This window comes from Carassius gibelio, chromosome B23 (genome assembly GCF_023724105.1).
Source record: "Carassius gibelio isolate Cgi1373 ecotype wild population from Czech Republic chromosome B23, carGib1.2-hapl.c, whole genome shotgun sequence".
NCBI lineage: Eukaryota > Metazoa > Chordata > Actinopteri > Cypriniformes > Cyprinidae > Carassius > Carassius gibelio.
This window is the reverse complement of record NC_068418.1, coordinates 21,030,280-21,046,963: the sequence shown is the minus strand read 5'-3', so window position 1 is coordinate 21,046,963 and position 16,684 is coordinate 21,030,280. Positions and strand designations below refer to the sequence as shown.

At 37.6% G+C, this 16,684-nt stretch overlaps 1 long non-coding RNA gene across 2 annotated transcripts in view; it reads right to left on the bottom strand.

Moving 5' to 3' along the window:
• The window catches only part of LOC128012025 (uncharacterized), a 45,577-nt gene that overhangs the window by 11,377 nt on the left and 17,516 nt on the right, over positions 1-16,684 (bottom strand). The window contains exon 2 of one of the 2 annotated variants that reach the window (XR_008182690.1): positions 11,254-11,355. The exons of the other annotated variant lie outside the window; for it this stretch is intronic. This is a non-coding gene — a long non-coding RNA (uncharacterized LOC128012025). The remainder of the gene's footprint in view (positions 1-11,253; positions 11,356-16,684) is intronic. 2 annotated transcript variants of the gene reach the window in all.

Sequence of the window (16,684 nt, the reverse complement as noted above, 5' to 3'; positions counted from 1 at the left end):
ACCCACACTGTCCCAAACACTTAATTTGAGACCATCCTACATAAATCATGACGTCAAAGGGAGTAGATAGGGAGAGTCCATTTTACATTACAGTTAATTTTGAATGACTAAAGAGGCTTTTCTGCCAAAAAATAATGTAGCCATCGAATCACTAGAAACGAATTTGCAGACAGAAGGCATAAGACCTGTTCAAGGATGATGACTGTCAGTAACTATCACTATAATGTTTTAATAATTGTTCTAATTCTATAAGAAGTCTATTCCACAGATATATAGGGTTGTAGCGGTATGAGATTTTCACGGTATGATAATCGTCTCAGAAAATACCACAGTTATACGGTTTCACGGTATTAAACTATGAAAATAAGAATTTGGGGGGATGGGGGATGGGGGATGTTGAACAAATGTTTGAAAGCATGTGTTTATTCAAATTTCATTAGTAAAAAACAAGAAATTATTATTTATTAGTTTAATAAATATATTTATCATTAACAATTCATACAAATTCATAAATTCTGGTTGACTTAATTTTTCTGGATTCTGTACTTATATGATTTAATACAAATATACTATCACAAATGGTGGTAATGAAAATGCAAAAAAACTTAATTATGTTTTAAAACCTTTATTCTTTTATGTTTTCGCAAAGGGCTGCACAACAGAGATTTACTAAATTAAAATGAGGGAAAAAATTATATTCCCTAATGTTTATGTAAATTATTATTATTATTATTTTAGAAGTAGGCTACATTATATTACAATCATAATTTCTGTCAATTTAGTTAAAAAAGTTAAAAGCAGACTTTTATTTGGACGGGTTGTATTGAAGAGCTATTAGTGTCAATGTATTTGTTTTTGACAGTGGTTTTCTCAAATAAAATGATGAAATGATTATTAATTGTTCTCTCAGTGAGGTCTCACATCCCCAGATAGTGAGAGAGCAGCCACTGTTAAACCTGTCACTTTAAGCCACGCTGGCACATACTTGTGTATGTAGTACATGACAACGCCGCTCTTTCACAGAGAGACATACAAAACAAACAGATTAGCCTATATATCTATATAGCAGTGCTTTTGTCATTATTTTACAGCTTTGTTTTTGATTTATTCATCAATCCATCAAATCGCACATTTTATGTGACATCTGCAGAGTAGCTAGCTACTGTAAACTCATTGTCATGACTCAATTCTGTGCTTCACTCTGCATCAGAGAAATCATAATGCATTTACCTTAAATCATGAATGGGACATAGCTGTATCTGCTCGGGATGATGATGTTCTGAATAGGTAAACATGTTCAATGCGTTTCCTCATTTTGCAGCCGCTTTCCGACCTCAGTTTTTGCAACCTGTGTCTACCTTCGAGGACAAATAAGCATTCGTCTTTTCCATACAAAAAGTATTCCCATACTAGTGCCAATTTTAACTCATATTTTGACGTGGGATCGAGATTAGAGATAATGGCCTCGGTCTCTGATGTTGTCTCCATGGCTGTACGCGTGGGTGGAGCAAGAGAACAGTTAGGGGCCATTCACATATTGCATCTTTTGTGCACTCAAGTTCGTTATGTCAAATGTAGGCGCGTGGTATGCACGCTCATAATGGAAGCGCAGGCGCATCCGCACCGCATCAAATTAAAAACATCTCAACTTTTCAGAATGCCGCAAGCGCACCGCAGGTCATGTAGCTTCCTCACCTTTTCCATAACAATGTTGAAAGCTAAGCCAAGATGAAGGAACAGCTGATCATAGCTGTATATTGATTGCCATTTTTACATTAATTTAGTAGCAGAGCTACTGCAAGCAATTTTAGTGCTGCAAATCCATTTATCCAGTGCTGAAATTTTTGCGTCTTCATAGAGAGAGCAGGTCGTTGTTGATTAGCAACGGCAGACGCCTCAGGAGCGCAAGTGTCCGAAAGCATTTTCCACGCGTTTTTAGGCGCGATCTGGTAATGGTCCCTTAGGTGGAAAGTGGTTGCCTAGGCCCAGGTGAGATTCTGTGTCTGTTATTTTTTTCTCAGTACTGTAGATAAGCAAATATACAGGGTATGATAACCGTGCATGTTTATATCACGGTATATCGTCATACCGGTATATCGCTACAACCCTACAGCTAGAATAACCTAAAGGAATGATATAGTTGGAATGAATTTCAGAATGTTTTTTTTTCAGCAGATGAATGCTAAAAGTCAAGTCAAGTCAAGTGAATAAGAATCCATCTTTAAAAATCTTGAACATTTAAAGTGGCAGATGACAGAACTGCAGTGCATGCTTACAATAAACAGAATGTTACTCTCTTTTGGGGTGGATGCTTATGTAGTTATTGTATAGATAACGTCATTGGTGTGAACAGGCCTAACATCAAAAACAGGGTAGAAAATCCAGAAACAAACAAAAACCATGGACTAATATTACAACTGGACTTCAGCAGAGAAAATGGACAGAAATTGCTTCAAGATGGACACGATGACCAGTACAAGTCACAAGTCAACTAGATGTAAAGCATCATTAATTTGAAGTGTATTAAATATAATTCCATATTAATCAGTATATAGTTGTCAAAGGTTTGCATTTGAAAGAGCCTGAACTGAGAGTTAATGTCAGAGTTTAGATGAATATATATCAGAATGTGAAAGACGGTGCAGACAGAAGCAGGGGAGCTAGAAAAACAAACAAACAATGAGGCTTCAATATTTGCCCCTCATCGTTATCAGTGAGGCTGTTTGCTTCTGATCCCATTCGCCATGCTCCTGAGCCGAGACGGCAGCTACCGAGACCGAGAGAGAGAGAGAGCAGGGAAAAATCACACCCAAAAAGCCCCTATTGAACCATCAAGTAACAGGCTTTGTTGAGACAATGCTAGCCGGGGGCTGGTGGAAAGATGGGTGTATTTCAGGCAGCCAATAAACACTGGGCTCCCGGAGGGCATAGAGGAGGCAGAAGACATTGAAATGGAGAGAGAGCGAGAGAGATAGGAGGAGAAATGGAAGCAAACTTCTCATTCTCTCACCCTAAACTGTGACTTTAACCCTTGCCTCATAATCATATGAATGGATCCACGGCGCACACTCCCCCACAACACCCATGCACACTGTAGTAGGCTTTCTCTCCAAAGCCTGCATTTCTGCAACGCTGATTAGTCCGATTTGCAGAGATTAAGAAGTTCGAGCCTTTCTTTTAATGGTTTAAGTCTTGGGACGAGGAGGTGGGGTGGGGGTTTAAATGGATCGTCAAGTGTCGTCTATTAAGCTCATTAGCCCTTTAAAAAAGCTGCTTGACTCGTGCGCCCATCAGATCCTTTGAAAATGAGAATCAATTTGGACCATCATTTCTCATGCTTGTCTAGGTGGTGAAGATGGGGTGAAGAACTGCACATTTATCATGAACCAGGACAGTGAACACAAAATCTGATGCAATTAACATGGGAAAGAGCTTTAAATGGGTGTGTGGCTATCCGGGAACTGAATGAGGAGTTTAAAGAATGAAATTGACCTTAGAATAAATTTTGGACACTTTTAAGAAACTCTTTAAAATATATGAATACAGTTGCATTAGATTACAAAACAAATAAAGTCAAGAGAAATTTTAAAATAGACTCATTTTCCAACTCCCCTAGAGTTAAACAGTTGAGTTTTACCGTTTTCAGATCCACTCAGCCGATCTCTGGGTCTGGCGATTGCACTTTTAGCTGCAGCTTAGCATAGATAATTGAATCTAATTAGAACGTTAGCATCTCACAAAAAAAAAAAGACCAAAAAGTTTCAATATTTTTCCTATTCAAAAAGTTATGATTTTTCAATTAAATTCGAGTTTATTTGTTATAGCGCTTTTAACGGTACAAATCATTGCAAAGCAACTTTACAGAAAATTTAGTTTCTACAATATTTAGTAGTATTTTCTAGGCCGATATGGCTAGGAACTATACTCTCATTCCAGCGTAATAATCAAGGAACTTTGCTTTGGGTGCAGCAGGCGCAGGGATATTACGCAGCACCTGAAAATAGCCTACCATTGGAAGTTATCTAGCTGGGAACTATTTTCAGGCGCTGCATAATATCACTGTAATATCAAGTGGGTTGTGATACAGGAGGTTTATGTACAGAAGCTCACCTGTCAGCACAGCACTTATGCATGAGCCGAGTAAAGATAGACAGACAGTGTCGATAGATTCGCACCTGTCATCTGAAGGACACTGCAGTCATGTTCTGCCAAGCTGGTAAACGTAAGGGCAAAAGAAGGACGTGGTACTTTGATGAAGTTTCATTGTCCCTTTGAACCCCTTTGAAAGCAGGAGAAAGCAGATTTTTTCATACATATTTCTGGGTTAAATCTGACGTTCAGCGCGGTGCCTTTGGTTCCTGGTGGGATTGGATGGAGTTTAAATGTTAGCTCAGTGGGTGTGGGATCTTTTCTCTTCCTGCCCTTTGATGCCTGCCACCCTCGGTCTGTATGTCAAAAATAGAGCAAAACACACCGATGGAGAATGAAAGAAAAGAGAAGGACGTTTAAGGTGATATGTAATGTGGCTTTAATGTGCTTAACCAATCCTTTAGCATGCTAATTAACAATCAGATGGCTGCTTTTAGAGTTTTCACTACAAAGCAATCATTTTAGTGAAAACAGCTTAGCTGAGAAGAGACAGACAGATTCACAGAGAGAGAAAAGAATGAACAGGATGCTGAGTAGACAGGAGGAGGAAGTGGAAATAACCATCTTTTATACACATGGCTGCCATAAGGAGACCGTGTCCAAAGGATCTGCTGATATCAGATGAGTTTTTACATTTGTGCACGGTGCTTGAAAAGAAGATGGAATATAACTTATGGCTTTGTTTTGTGTCATCATTTACTCATGCTTATGTCATCCCAAACTTAAGACTTCATTTCTTCCTCAAATCAAAAAAAAAAAAAAAAGAAGTTAGAAAATGTACATAATTATTTTCCGTACAATGTATGTGAACATAAATGGATGCTGTCAAGCTGCAAAAACGTACAAAAGCTAAAGAAAAGCAATGGGTTTTACAGCTCATACACTATATTCCACGTATTTATATTTGTGTCCCATTTTAGACAACGTAAGACTCAGACGATGATGACAAACTTAATTTAAAAAAAGGTTCACCTATAAGGAAAATCAGTTACACTTTATTTTAAGGTGTCCTTGTTACACTGTAATTATACATTTAAGAACTGAGTAATATTAACTACATTTATTTACTATATTATTAGGATATTATTAGGGATTCGTTATGGTAACTTTCATGTGCATTAATTATGCAATGTAACGTGTAACAAGGAATAAAAATAAAGTTTTACCAGAAAATCTAATCTATTCACATTACCGTATCACGGTTACCATAAAATATTAAGCAGCACAACTGTTTTCAACACTGATAACAAATTAGCAGAAATTAGAAAGATTTCTAAGGGATCATGTGACACTGATGACTAGAGTAATGATGCTGAAAATTCAGCCTTGCCGTCACATGATTAAAAATTAAAACAGAAAATATTTATTTCAAAATGTAATCACTGTAATAAAGAGATTTAAAAAGAAATGTTTAAGAAATTAACATTTGAAAGGTAATGCAGGAAGCCTCAGTAGCTTAATTAGTTAGACCAGAAACTCTGAAGTCAGAGAATGAACTAAATACTTGATTTCACTGAAACTCTGAAACTGCTCCTATAGAGCCTCTGAAAATGAGTTTCTTACCCCAAGCTCCATTAGTTGACTTGCAAGGTAACCATCAACCACTCACACCTTTTTCAGTCATTTCTCATGATTTTGTCCTAATGCTTAAGCTGCTGACACTATTCAAATAAACCTGTCATGTAAACCCTTCATCAGGTCCCAGGTATATAATGTCCAGAAAGGTGGTATTTACAGTCAGAACAGTTAAAGAAATTAGAGTGAGGAGGCAGCACTGCCACTTCTTAAAAGAACAATGTTTAAGCAGAACAATAAAGAGCTTTACATGAATATTAAAGGGGTCTTAAATTTCATTTCCAAAAGTGAATATCTGAACTTGGCAAAGCACCAGGTTTGATATCAATGATGCCAAATACTCAGCTGAAACATGACGCAATTTTGGAGAACTGGGAGCGATGAAACATTTTCAAATAACATCTTTTTCGGTGAAAGAAAGACATGCAGGTCTGATTTGACATGAGGATGAATGAAGCACAGAATTTCCAATTTTCCAACACAAACATCTTTTCAGCTTTTGTGCAGATGAATAGAGCCTGCGACTTCTCTTTCTGCACTTCGGAGCTCATCTCTGGTTCTGCTGGGCTCTCACAGGCTGTCCTTCACACCTGGCCCTCTGCAGCAGCTCTCAACCCACTCACGGCTGACTGATCTGTACTGGCACACTTGTTCTGTGGCCATGCACGCTACATGTGGGCACCCCAGACTACATCTCTAAAACTCAGACAGGTGTGAGTGTTCAGACTGACACGGGCCACTGAGACCACCCATATACATGGCCAAAATACATGACTATCAAGGCCTTCCGTTCACATACTCCCATCCATAGTTTGTGAGATTAGAATAACTAATCCAAATCATCATTGCATCAAAAATAGCATTGAAATGTAGTGTCAAACTGCTTCTAGAGGACTGCTGGTGTAGGCATCACTGCATGGTTTATAGAAGCATTTTTCGCACAACCCTTCGCGCAATGGAAGTTTTGACAGTTCTTTTTCAAGGGGATGTAATAAATGAATGAAGCAATTATTTATAGAGCGCTTTGTTGTTTATAGCTGTACACCCAAAGCACTTTACAATCATATGGAATCTGCTCAACCATCTCCAGTGTGTAGCATCCAATAAAAGTGATACCGATGTTGCCACAGCAGACAATAAATACCTAATTGTTAAAATCAGCATAGGAGGAATCACATTTTTCTTTGATATTTTTGATAGAGCAGCTTGTTCTTTGATAAATATCGTAACTTAAAAAACAAAACAAAGGATACTAACAAGCTAAGCTGCAGAAACAACTTATGCCACTTTCTGAAGTGGTCAAAAAAAAAAAAAAAAAAAAGTTAAACAACAACCCTTATTAATTGATCCAAAACCTGGGCCTCCAAGTAAGATAAAATGCAATAATGTCACTTTGCAGCATATTTTCAAAAATAAAAATATCTAATACAGTATGTTGTTCTTTTAGCCACTGACTAAATCAGTTTCACTGAAAAATGAAATAAAAATGAAATTAAATAAAAAAAAAATTATAATTTATGTGCAGTGGATAAGACACATGCCTTTAGTGTGAGAGACCCGGGTTCGAATCCACTGTGAAACACCAATGTGTCCCTGAGCAAGACACTTAACCGCTAGTTGCTCCAGAGGCGTGTGACCTCTAACATATATAGCAATTGTAAGTCGCTTTGGATAAAAGCGTCAACTAAATTAATAAATGTAAATGTATAACACGGGTATTACAAGGAGAGGGTGACTTATGAGGACATAACCCATGTCCCCATTTTTCAAAACGCGTATAAACCATACAGAATTAGTTTTTTGAGAAAGTGAAAATGCACAAAGTTTCCTGTGAGGGTTAGGATTAGGGGTAGAGTTGGTGTAGGGCCATAGAATATACAGTATGTACAGTATAAAAACCATTACGCCTATGGTATGTCCCCACTTTTTACAAAAACAAATGTGTTTGTGTGTGTGTACCTCAATGTTTAGCAAAAATGTCATAATTAGACCTTCCAGTGAAAATAATAGATGTCTCTCTGGTCAGAGACATGGAACAGAAGACAGGACATATCCAATCATTTAGCCTGCTTAACCTCCACCACTCCAAGCTCACACTAATCAATCAACAACCAATGCATAGAAAAAAGTCAGCACCCTGCTATGTTACATTAAAATGCAAGCAACAATACAAAAGAAAATATGTCACGTTTTGGGCTTTGTTGTCTTGAATTTGGAGTCCAAGTCAACTCTCAAGTAAATTCTTGTGCTCTGAGCTTCCATCTCTGCTATACATCAATGTAGAATCATCAGAGGTACTGATGGAGAGTCCAATATCAGATCCCAGTGAACAAAAACTCTATGCATTGCTTCAGAATACTAAAAAAGGATGAAGGAATCCTAGTCTTTGACAGGGAATCAAATGGACATTTTTTATTCTGTCTGTTCCCATCCATCTCCTTCTCTATGCCCACCCTCCACAGCCCTTTATTTTTATCTCCTCCGATATGCTAGCGGCAATGTGACTTTGTCTTATTTCACGTCCAAAGATCGCCATTGCAACACTATTGCCGACAGCTAAATAGTCAAAAGTGATCCAAACAAAAGATGAAATGTACAGAGAAAAAAAACAAGCTTTTGAAGTACACTATTCATTCGTGAGTCGTGGCAGTATGGCAGACCAAAGCCTATCTGTAGTGCGGGACCTGACTTAGCAATGAATTGTGGGTTAAAAACTCATCCTCAAGGTTGGCAATGTAAGTTCCTCAAGTACTTGTACTGGGCCCTATATAATTCTCATAGGAGGCTTGTATGAATGTATGACCAGATACCTGACCAGCTCTCACCTATCCATGTTGCCATGGAGGTCCATTAATGACTCCACCATGGGCAGCCCTGGAGGATTTTGGCACTGCTGCGTTGGCCTTATTGACTGTTCTGACATGCGGCGGTCTCAGGAGAGGTGCTGGGGAGAGCAGTGAGTCACACAGCTGCAGGGCCAATGTGACAGGTCTGACAAACACATACTCTCCACGCAGAAAGAGAAACCATGCATTCGGTCTAGGAGATTGCCCCACGGTTGCATTCAGCCACCATGTCTCTGTAAATCTATGCAATGTGTCTTGGGGAGACTGGCGGTGACATCCCACAAGCAACTTAGTGGTAAATGCAATTTATTGCATTAGGAATTTATAGGCTCCTGTCACACCTGTTCCCTCCCTCCCATCACTTCCTGTCAGCTAAAAGAAAAAAATAAGGATTATCATACTATACAATTCATTTGAAATATACCTATAGCTATATATCTGTACACCTATATATCTATACACCTATACATCTACATATATACATTATATACACACACACACACACACACACACATACATACATATATGTCACTGTTTTCATGAACATTCTTAAATTGGCGTTAGGTCATAAATGGTTTAACAAACTCAACGACAAAGCTAGGTTTTTGCCCATTATCTTAATTTCCTGTATGTCTTAAAGCGATATCTATCCCAAAAATGAAAATGGTCACCATTTACCCACCCTCAGCGAGTTTCTTTTTTCTGTTGAGCACAAAAGAATATCTTTTGAAGAATGTGGGTACCCAAGCGGTTGATGGTAGCCACTGACTTCTATAGTATGGAGAAAAAATACTATAAAAGTCAATGGCTTACATCAACTGGTTACCAACATTCCTCCAAATATCTTATTTTGTGTTCAACAGAAGAAAAGAAACCTTTACAGTTCTGGAACAAATGGAGGGTGAGCAAATGACGACAATTACATTTTTTTGGTGAACTATCCATTTAACTTGCGATATCAGCATGTTGGCATGCATGTGAACATGCTCACTGATTTAATGACAAATCACTGCATTACTAAATTATTAAAAACACAGATTCATTCAGAAACTATTGCTTTGCTCTCAGATGTGTAACCGTTTATTCTGCTTAAACTGTAGCTGGCTGTATAGTGTCTAAAATGTAAGTTACTCAATTATTAAAGTCCAATCACAGTCGTCACATGAACTAATTCTGAACTGTAAACTCAAAGCACTGGTTAAAATGTTGAGATTAAAATAAAAAAAACCTTAACAGTGCTTTAAGGGAAATACATCTTCAAATGGATTGATTGTAGTTGTGTTCTTCTTATAGCTGCTTATAGATGAAATTCCATCAAAAATAACAATATAATTTTTAGATGTTAATTGCATTGATGCTTTTTTTTATGTATTTGAAATAGGGAAATACTAACTATAAAAGCAGAAAGGCACTATACTGTATGTGACCCTGGATCAAAAAACCAGTCTTAAGTCTCTGGAGTATATTTTTAGCAATAGCCAAAAATACATTGGATGGGTCAAAATTATCGATTTTCTTTTATGCCAAAAATTGTTAGCATATTAAGAAAAGATCGTGTTCCATGAAGATATTTTGTATATTTCCTACTGTTAATGTATCAAAACTTATTTTCTGATTAGCAACATGCAGTGCTAAGTATTCATTTGGACATCTTCAAAAGGCGATTTTCTCAGTATTTCGATTTTTTTTTGCACCCTCAGATTCCAGATATTCAATTAGTTGTATCTCGACCAAATATTGTCACATCCTAACAAACCATGCATCAATGTAAAGCATATTTATTCAGCTTCCAGATGTTGTATGAATCTCAATTTCAAAAAATTGACACATAAGACTGGTTATGTGGTCCAGGGTCACATATTGTTAAAATTACTTTGAAGCTAAATTTTTTCTTGCTTATAAACGATTATAAAATTGACAGCCAATCAGAACCCATCTGACTTAAGTGCTCAAGCATTTAAAGCAACAGACGACAAAACTGCAGCATTTGCTTATAATTATAGAATGTTATCTTGCATTGGTGTGGATGCTAATATAATAATTATCATAGTGATTCTTCGTGGTGTAAATAGGCCTGAAGGGATATAATTATATTTAAAACAGTAGTATTTGATGGATGTAAAAGGTGTTTTCTATATGACAGGCTGTTCACGGAAACACTCTCTCTCGAAAAAAAAAATATTTAGAATAACACACACCAATGAACCGTTCACTATAAGTCCAGGTGTATGTACTGAGTAAATTGGATCAGTTTGGATTCCATGTTGACTTTAAGGTCATGTCGTCTGTTTTTAATCAGCGCACTCTTCAAGCAGTACTCACTAGTACATGAGACCAACCTTAATGGAGTGCGTTTAGCTGATCAGCCCAATGAGTTTGGTACACAAGTCTGCCTGTGGGCTTCCCTGGGGCCTTTGACTGTCGACTTCATTTAGCCTGTTCCGTTTCCCACGCTGGGAGAAATACACAGTCTCTGGCTTATTGAAGCGGAATGGAACCACAAGAAACCACCTTCAGGAGACTGATTTACCTGGGGCCGTTTCCACGGCAACACACCCCAGGGAGGTCTCGGAGACAAGCCCCCACCCCAACTCGGTTTTATTCAAGGAAAAAGACGGAATTTCATGCAACATATACAGGAGATGGTGTTTTTCTAGCATGCGGAGGAGGTGTGGAGACATACCCTGAATTGTGTTTTTTTTTTTTCATGCTGATGCACATCCGCCAACCTTTCCAGTAAAGATAGTTCATCTCCATCACTCGTCTTCACTCGCACACAAGTGCCCTGCAAAGGCCGGGCAGAAGCCCGAGAGAGAAAAACATACAGTAATTGCTGTCACACAGCGGCTAGATGTGTTTGCCTGCAGTCCTACACATGTGCAACCACCTCAAAGACTACCGCTTTAAACGGCAAAGGTTCAGCCCGTGTCTCGTTTTGTTTTCTTTTACCTGCTGAGCTGCGGCTAAATGAGAGTGTGTTCATTAAAGGAAGTCTTCATTAGAATTGCTTTTATGTTTTGGCTGCGAGCCTTACAGTGCCGCCCGCTTGTCAACAGGCAGAGGTTCATCTACAAAAAATGCAGTTTGTAGTCATTTAGGCCTAGGAAGAGCAAAAACCTGTGTGCGTCAAAGGACTTAGGGGATAATAGCTTCGTGACAAGGCAGGCTGTGGGTATGCGCGTCCCATCTGTATGTCTAGCGCCCCACCTGCCCTGTCCTTCTGTCCATCTGCGCAAATGCTCGCACACAATCCCATGCTGCCAGAGACAACATACAATGATTAATAAACACAAACACATACAAGCCGCACCTCTGACAATGAGTAATGTAACAAGTGAAATTTTGCTCAAAGTGATGCTCTTAATACCAATCACACATTGGCATGAGAGTTTGCACAAGACCAGGGCAAGTTGTCAATTTCTGTATGCACTGAAGAAAAAAAAAACTGTTAAAACAATGGTCACGTAACACATGAAATGGCAAGTAGCACATTGCATTAAATGTAAAATTTTGAATTAGAAAGTTCTGTTTGAAAAGTTCAATCTGAAGTTCCTGTTTTCTTGTTAAACATACTCAAGAAATATTTGTTTTATTTACAACAGCGAATAATAATTTTTACAGTGTAGACATATGCCTTAAAGTCTTGGCTACGAAAAAAATGTGCAGCTTATATAACACGTTGACCTTTTGTGACATTGAGCATATGAAGGCACTGGAGCATTTAATCAGTGACTTAGAAATATATAGATAATTATAATAATAAAAGCTCATAAAGGAATTTCATACAATTTTAATTAATTAATTAATTCATTCATTCCATATCAGATGTATAAGAAATATTCATGAAAAAAGGAAAAAAAGAGAGATATTTTCTAATATTTCTAATAACAATGCTTCTTGAACTGTATATATATATATATATATATATATATATATATATATATATATATATATATATATATATATATATATATATATATATTTATATATATATATATATATATATATATATATATATATATATATATATATATATATATATATATATATATATATATATACACATATATGCACACACACACACACACACACACAAATAAACAAAAAATACAATAAAAATGATTATATTAATTAATATATACTTGGTTTATACAAAAATAAAAAATATTTCACCCGGTAAGATACATTTAAAAATGTCAACTTGTAATTAAGGCAGGTCACTTATATATTATATTTTCACATTAGATAATGCATTTGGTATTATTAACCAACAATTAATAATTTGCCACACTTTCATGTTAGTACAAATTACTACAACGTATCCATTTCCAAATGTTTTAGTATATATAACAAAACCAAGAACATTAAATACTTTAAAAGTAATTTCTTCATGATACCTGATGTTAAAAAACGTTCTTTAATTGGATTTTGCATCCCTTATGATGCTTTCAGACTTTTGGACCCCTCTACATTTTTTTCTGTTTTTCCCTCTGCCTTTATTTTTATGTCAGATGGAATGAAAAAGGCAAGCGTTCCGCTCCACGGATAAATCACAGATTGTGGCACTTGGTGCTACTTCCTGTTGCCATGACTGCTCTGAGATCTACCATTTTAAAAGCATTTTTTGCCACCTCAATGTGATGTTTAAAGAGAGAGAGGGGGAAAAAAAAGCCCCAAAAGCTGTTCAAAGAGTCTTATTTATTAAGAAATTCTGATCTTTAATCCAACTGGAAATGGCAATTTTACACTTTCTCACAAAGACAGGGAGGTCACAGAATAAATATAGTCTCTGAATTTGATGGCTTATTCCTTTTAAATGCCCAGAGAATTTGTGATTTGGTGGTGAATGTAATGTTTCGTAATTGCATGGTTTCATTTCGAAAGTCACAGGTGAGAAAAAATGAGGATAAAGAGGTGTGCTTGGAAAGAGGAAAAGTATGGTCTTTTAAGCACTCGTTTAAAAAAACTATAGCAAAAGGTAGTTCTGAAAAAAATCTGAAACGAGGACAGAGGAAGTACACACAGTGGGAAAAAGTTTGCGTTAACGCCTCTATAATTGACTGAGTTCAAAAGCCTCGCTTCTTAGTCTAAAACCAAAGTGAATTCGCTTCTGTCATTGCCACTGCGAGAGTCAGGACCATACAGGTTGAATACTGCTAAATTAATTACAAGTTCCGAACTAGGTTCTGACTGTCACTTTCTGGGGTTTTGATGTGAATTCTTTCTAAAATGAAAATATGACATGCATAGGAAAGTTTTCAAACACATTAGACCACAATGATCTCATCCGTATTACTTCCAAGTTCAACAAAAGGAGCCTTTCCAACTTTCAGCACAATGAACAAAGATGCCAGTGTTGGGTTTAGAGTGATTTTTGCCAAGAGCTGCACTCCACGTTGAACGGTACACTTAATAAAGAGCATGTACAGTTTGCATTTTAAATAAATGCCACTTTTCCCCATATCGTCTCTCTGTAGTGGAGTAATTTCTAACACCAACAAGTTCTCATTGTTCATCTACAGCACAGAGGTGAGACTCTCTCTGTAGGGCGACAAAGGTGCATACATTTATCATGAGCGCTCTGTGTATCCATCTCTGCAGTACTCTCACAATGCAATGCCGGCAACAAGGTCTCTGCAGATTCATAAGCGTGAAAAATGGATGAATAAATGCATGAATAAACAGTATGGAGAGAAAACATATTCATGAGATAAAACATTTATATTTGCATTCACAACAAAGTGGGTATTGCAGTTTTCCTTCCTGTAAATATTAAATAAAAGACATACTGATAGAGATTAATTAAATACATTTCCACGGGCGCTGAGCCTCGGGTTCAAACCAGTCTGACTTGTTTTTGTCACATCTGACCTCGCTTGAGTCCAATTTGAATCAATATCCTCCCTGTGCAAATTGAGAAGTGTGTCATCAAATTTGAAATAAACAAGTTTTCATTAGCAAAGATTTCTTTGACTGAAATAAATATAGCAAAACTATATCTAAAAGAAAAAAGAAATCACACATTAAAATGATTCAAATAATTGCTTAATATTTAATTTGCTTTTCAACTTTATCAATAATAGCCTTCCCTGAAATTAATTTTTAGGTGGGAAAATGAAGAAATTAATTCACTTTTATATAACAAAAAGTTTTAACTAAAGGAATAAGGAATATCACAGACACTTGGTGTTTGATTTGAGTAGGCAGCCGAACCCTTAGCAACAAATCAGAACATCCTAGCAACTGCAAACACCCAGACAACCACTTAAAGCACCTTAGCAGAGTAGAGCTTTGCACATTCATCACAAGGACAAATAGAATGATATATAGACAGAATGATAGACAGATGGAGGGAAGGTAATACAGATACAAGGACAGATGGAATGACAGATGGACAGAATGAAGTGAAGTGACATTTAGCCAAGTATGGTGACCCATACTTAGAATTCGTGCTCTGCATTTAACCCATCCGAAGTGCACACACACAGAGCAGTGAACACACACACACTGTGAACACACTCCCGGAGCAGTGGGCAGCCATTTCTGCTGTGGCGCCCCGGGGAACAGTTGGGGGTTCGATGCCTTGCTCAAAGTCATGGTATTGCCGGCCCGAGACTCGAACCCACAACCTTAGGGTTACGAGTCAAACTCTCTAATCACTAAGGGCCAAGACTTCCCCAAATAACGGACAGTAAGACACAATGACAGACAAGATGGATAGACATACAGACAGATAGATCATCAGACAGATGGATAGAACAGACAGACAATAGGATGGACGGACAGAATGACCAACAGACAGGTTGACCAATAGATGGACAGACAGAATGCAGATACACGGATAGACAACATCAGACAGACAGATGAATTCACAGATTGAACATCAGACAGACAAACAGATGGATAGAACATCAGAAAGCAACTGACAGACGGATATACAGATAGAATGTTGGACAGACGGATGGACAGAACAAAAAAACTGACAGACAGATGGAATGTCAGACAGACATACAGATGGATAGATGCGGGGTTAAAACGAATGACAGACAGATGGATGGGATAGACTGACAGAGAAACATCAGACAGATGAATGGATAAACAAAGATGGATGAACAGAGAATGTCAGACAGATGTATAGAATGTCAGAAAGGGATTGACAGACAGACACACATACAGTACAGACAGACAGATGGGTGGATAGAACGAATGACAGACAGACACATAATAATTTTGATGAACAGTGGAAGGAAAGTTGCAAGCCAGATTTAAACTCCAGCTGTACCACAGCTCGCCACATAACAGCCCAGTTTACTTCCATTTTTAACTGTGAACCTTTACACAATCATTGAAGCTAATAATGAGTTGAATACTTTCTCAATTCAAAATAAATATCCTGAGGTCACACGTCTCAGTTGCTGTGACCGCATAATTAGCATCTCTTTCACTTATAAGAAAAGGTTCTATCAGCTAACAAGCCCTAAATACACCGGTGTTGTCAGACAGCTCTGGGTAAGTCAGGCTGGAGCCTCGCTATCATGTTTACTCCGAGCTGGAGCTCCGGCTCTCAAAACCCCACAGAAGCAGATGCTCGTACAGGCTTCTGGCACATTGAGCTGTGTGGAAAAGTCACTTTCTTACGCTCTCTTTGATCACTGCATATAACAGGTAAGAAACAACCCCTCAAGTTCATCACGCTGCAAATAATTACCACAGAAAGGTTGATCGCTCCGAGGAGCTCAGTGTAAACGGAAATTTTAACGGCTGATTTTCACAGCTCACAGCTGCTTTGAAGTTGCTTAGTTACAACAAAAGGCTAAAGAAGTTCAGAGAGCACTTGGGTTTTAACTTTTTCTGCCATTCGACAAGTATTTGCTCTTATTTACCTGTTACAACCACCTTTGTTCCGTTTTAAATACTATTCCGTTCTTACTGGGAAGTTCAGATAAGCGACCCCGCATTACGCCGTACAGCCTTGTAGGAAATAAGCTGAACATCCTGCGTACAAATCATTCTCTGGCTCTTAAAATGCCAAACCACTCCTGTCCCCTAGGTGCCTGAGAGTCTTTAGGTCCCTTAAGATCCCGTCTGACTGGATTCATTAATGCAAGAGGAAG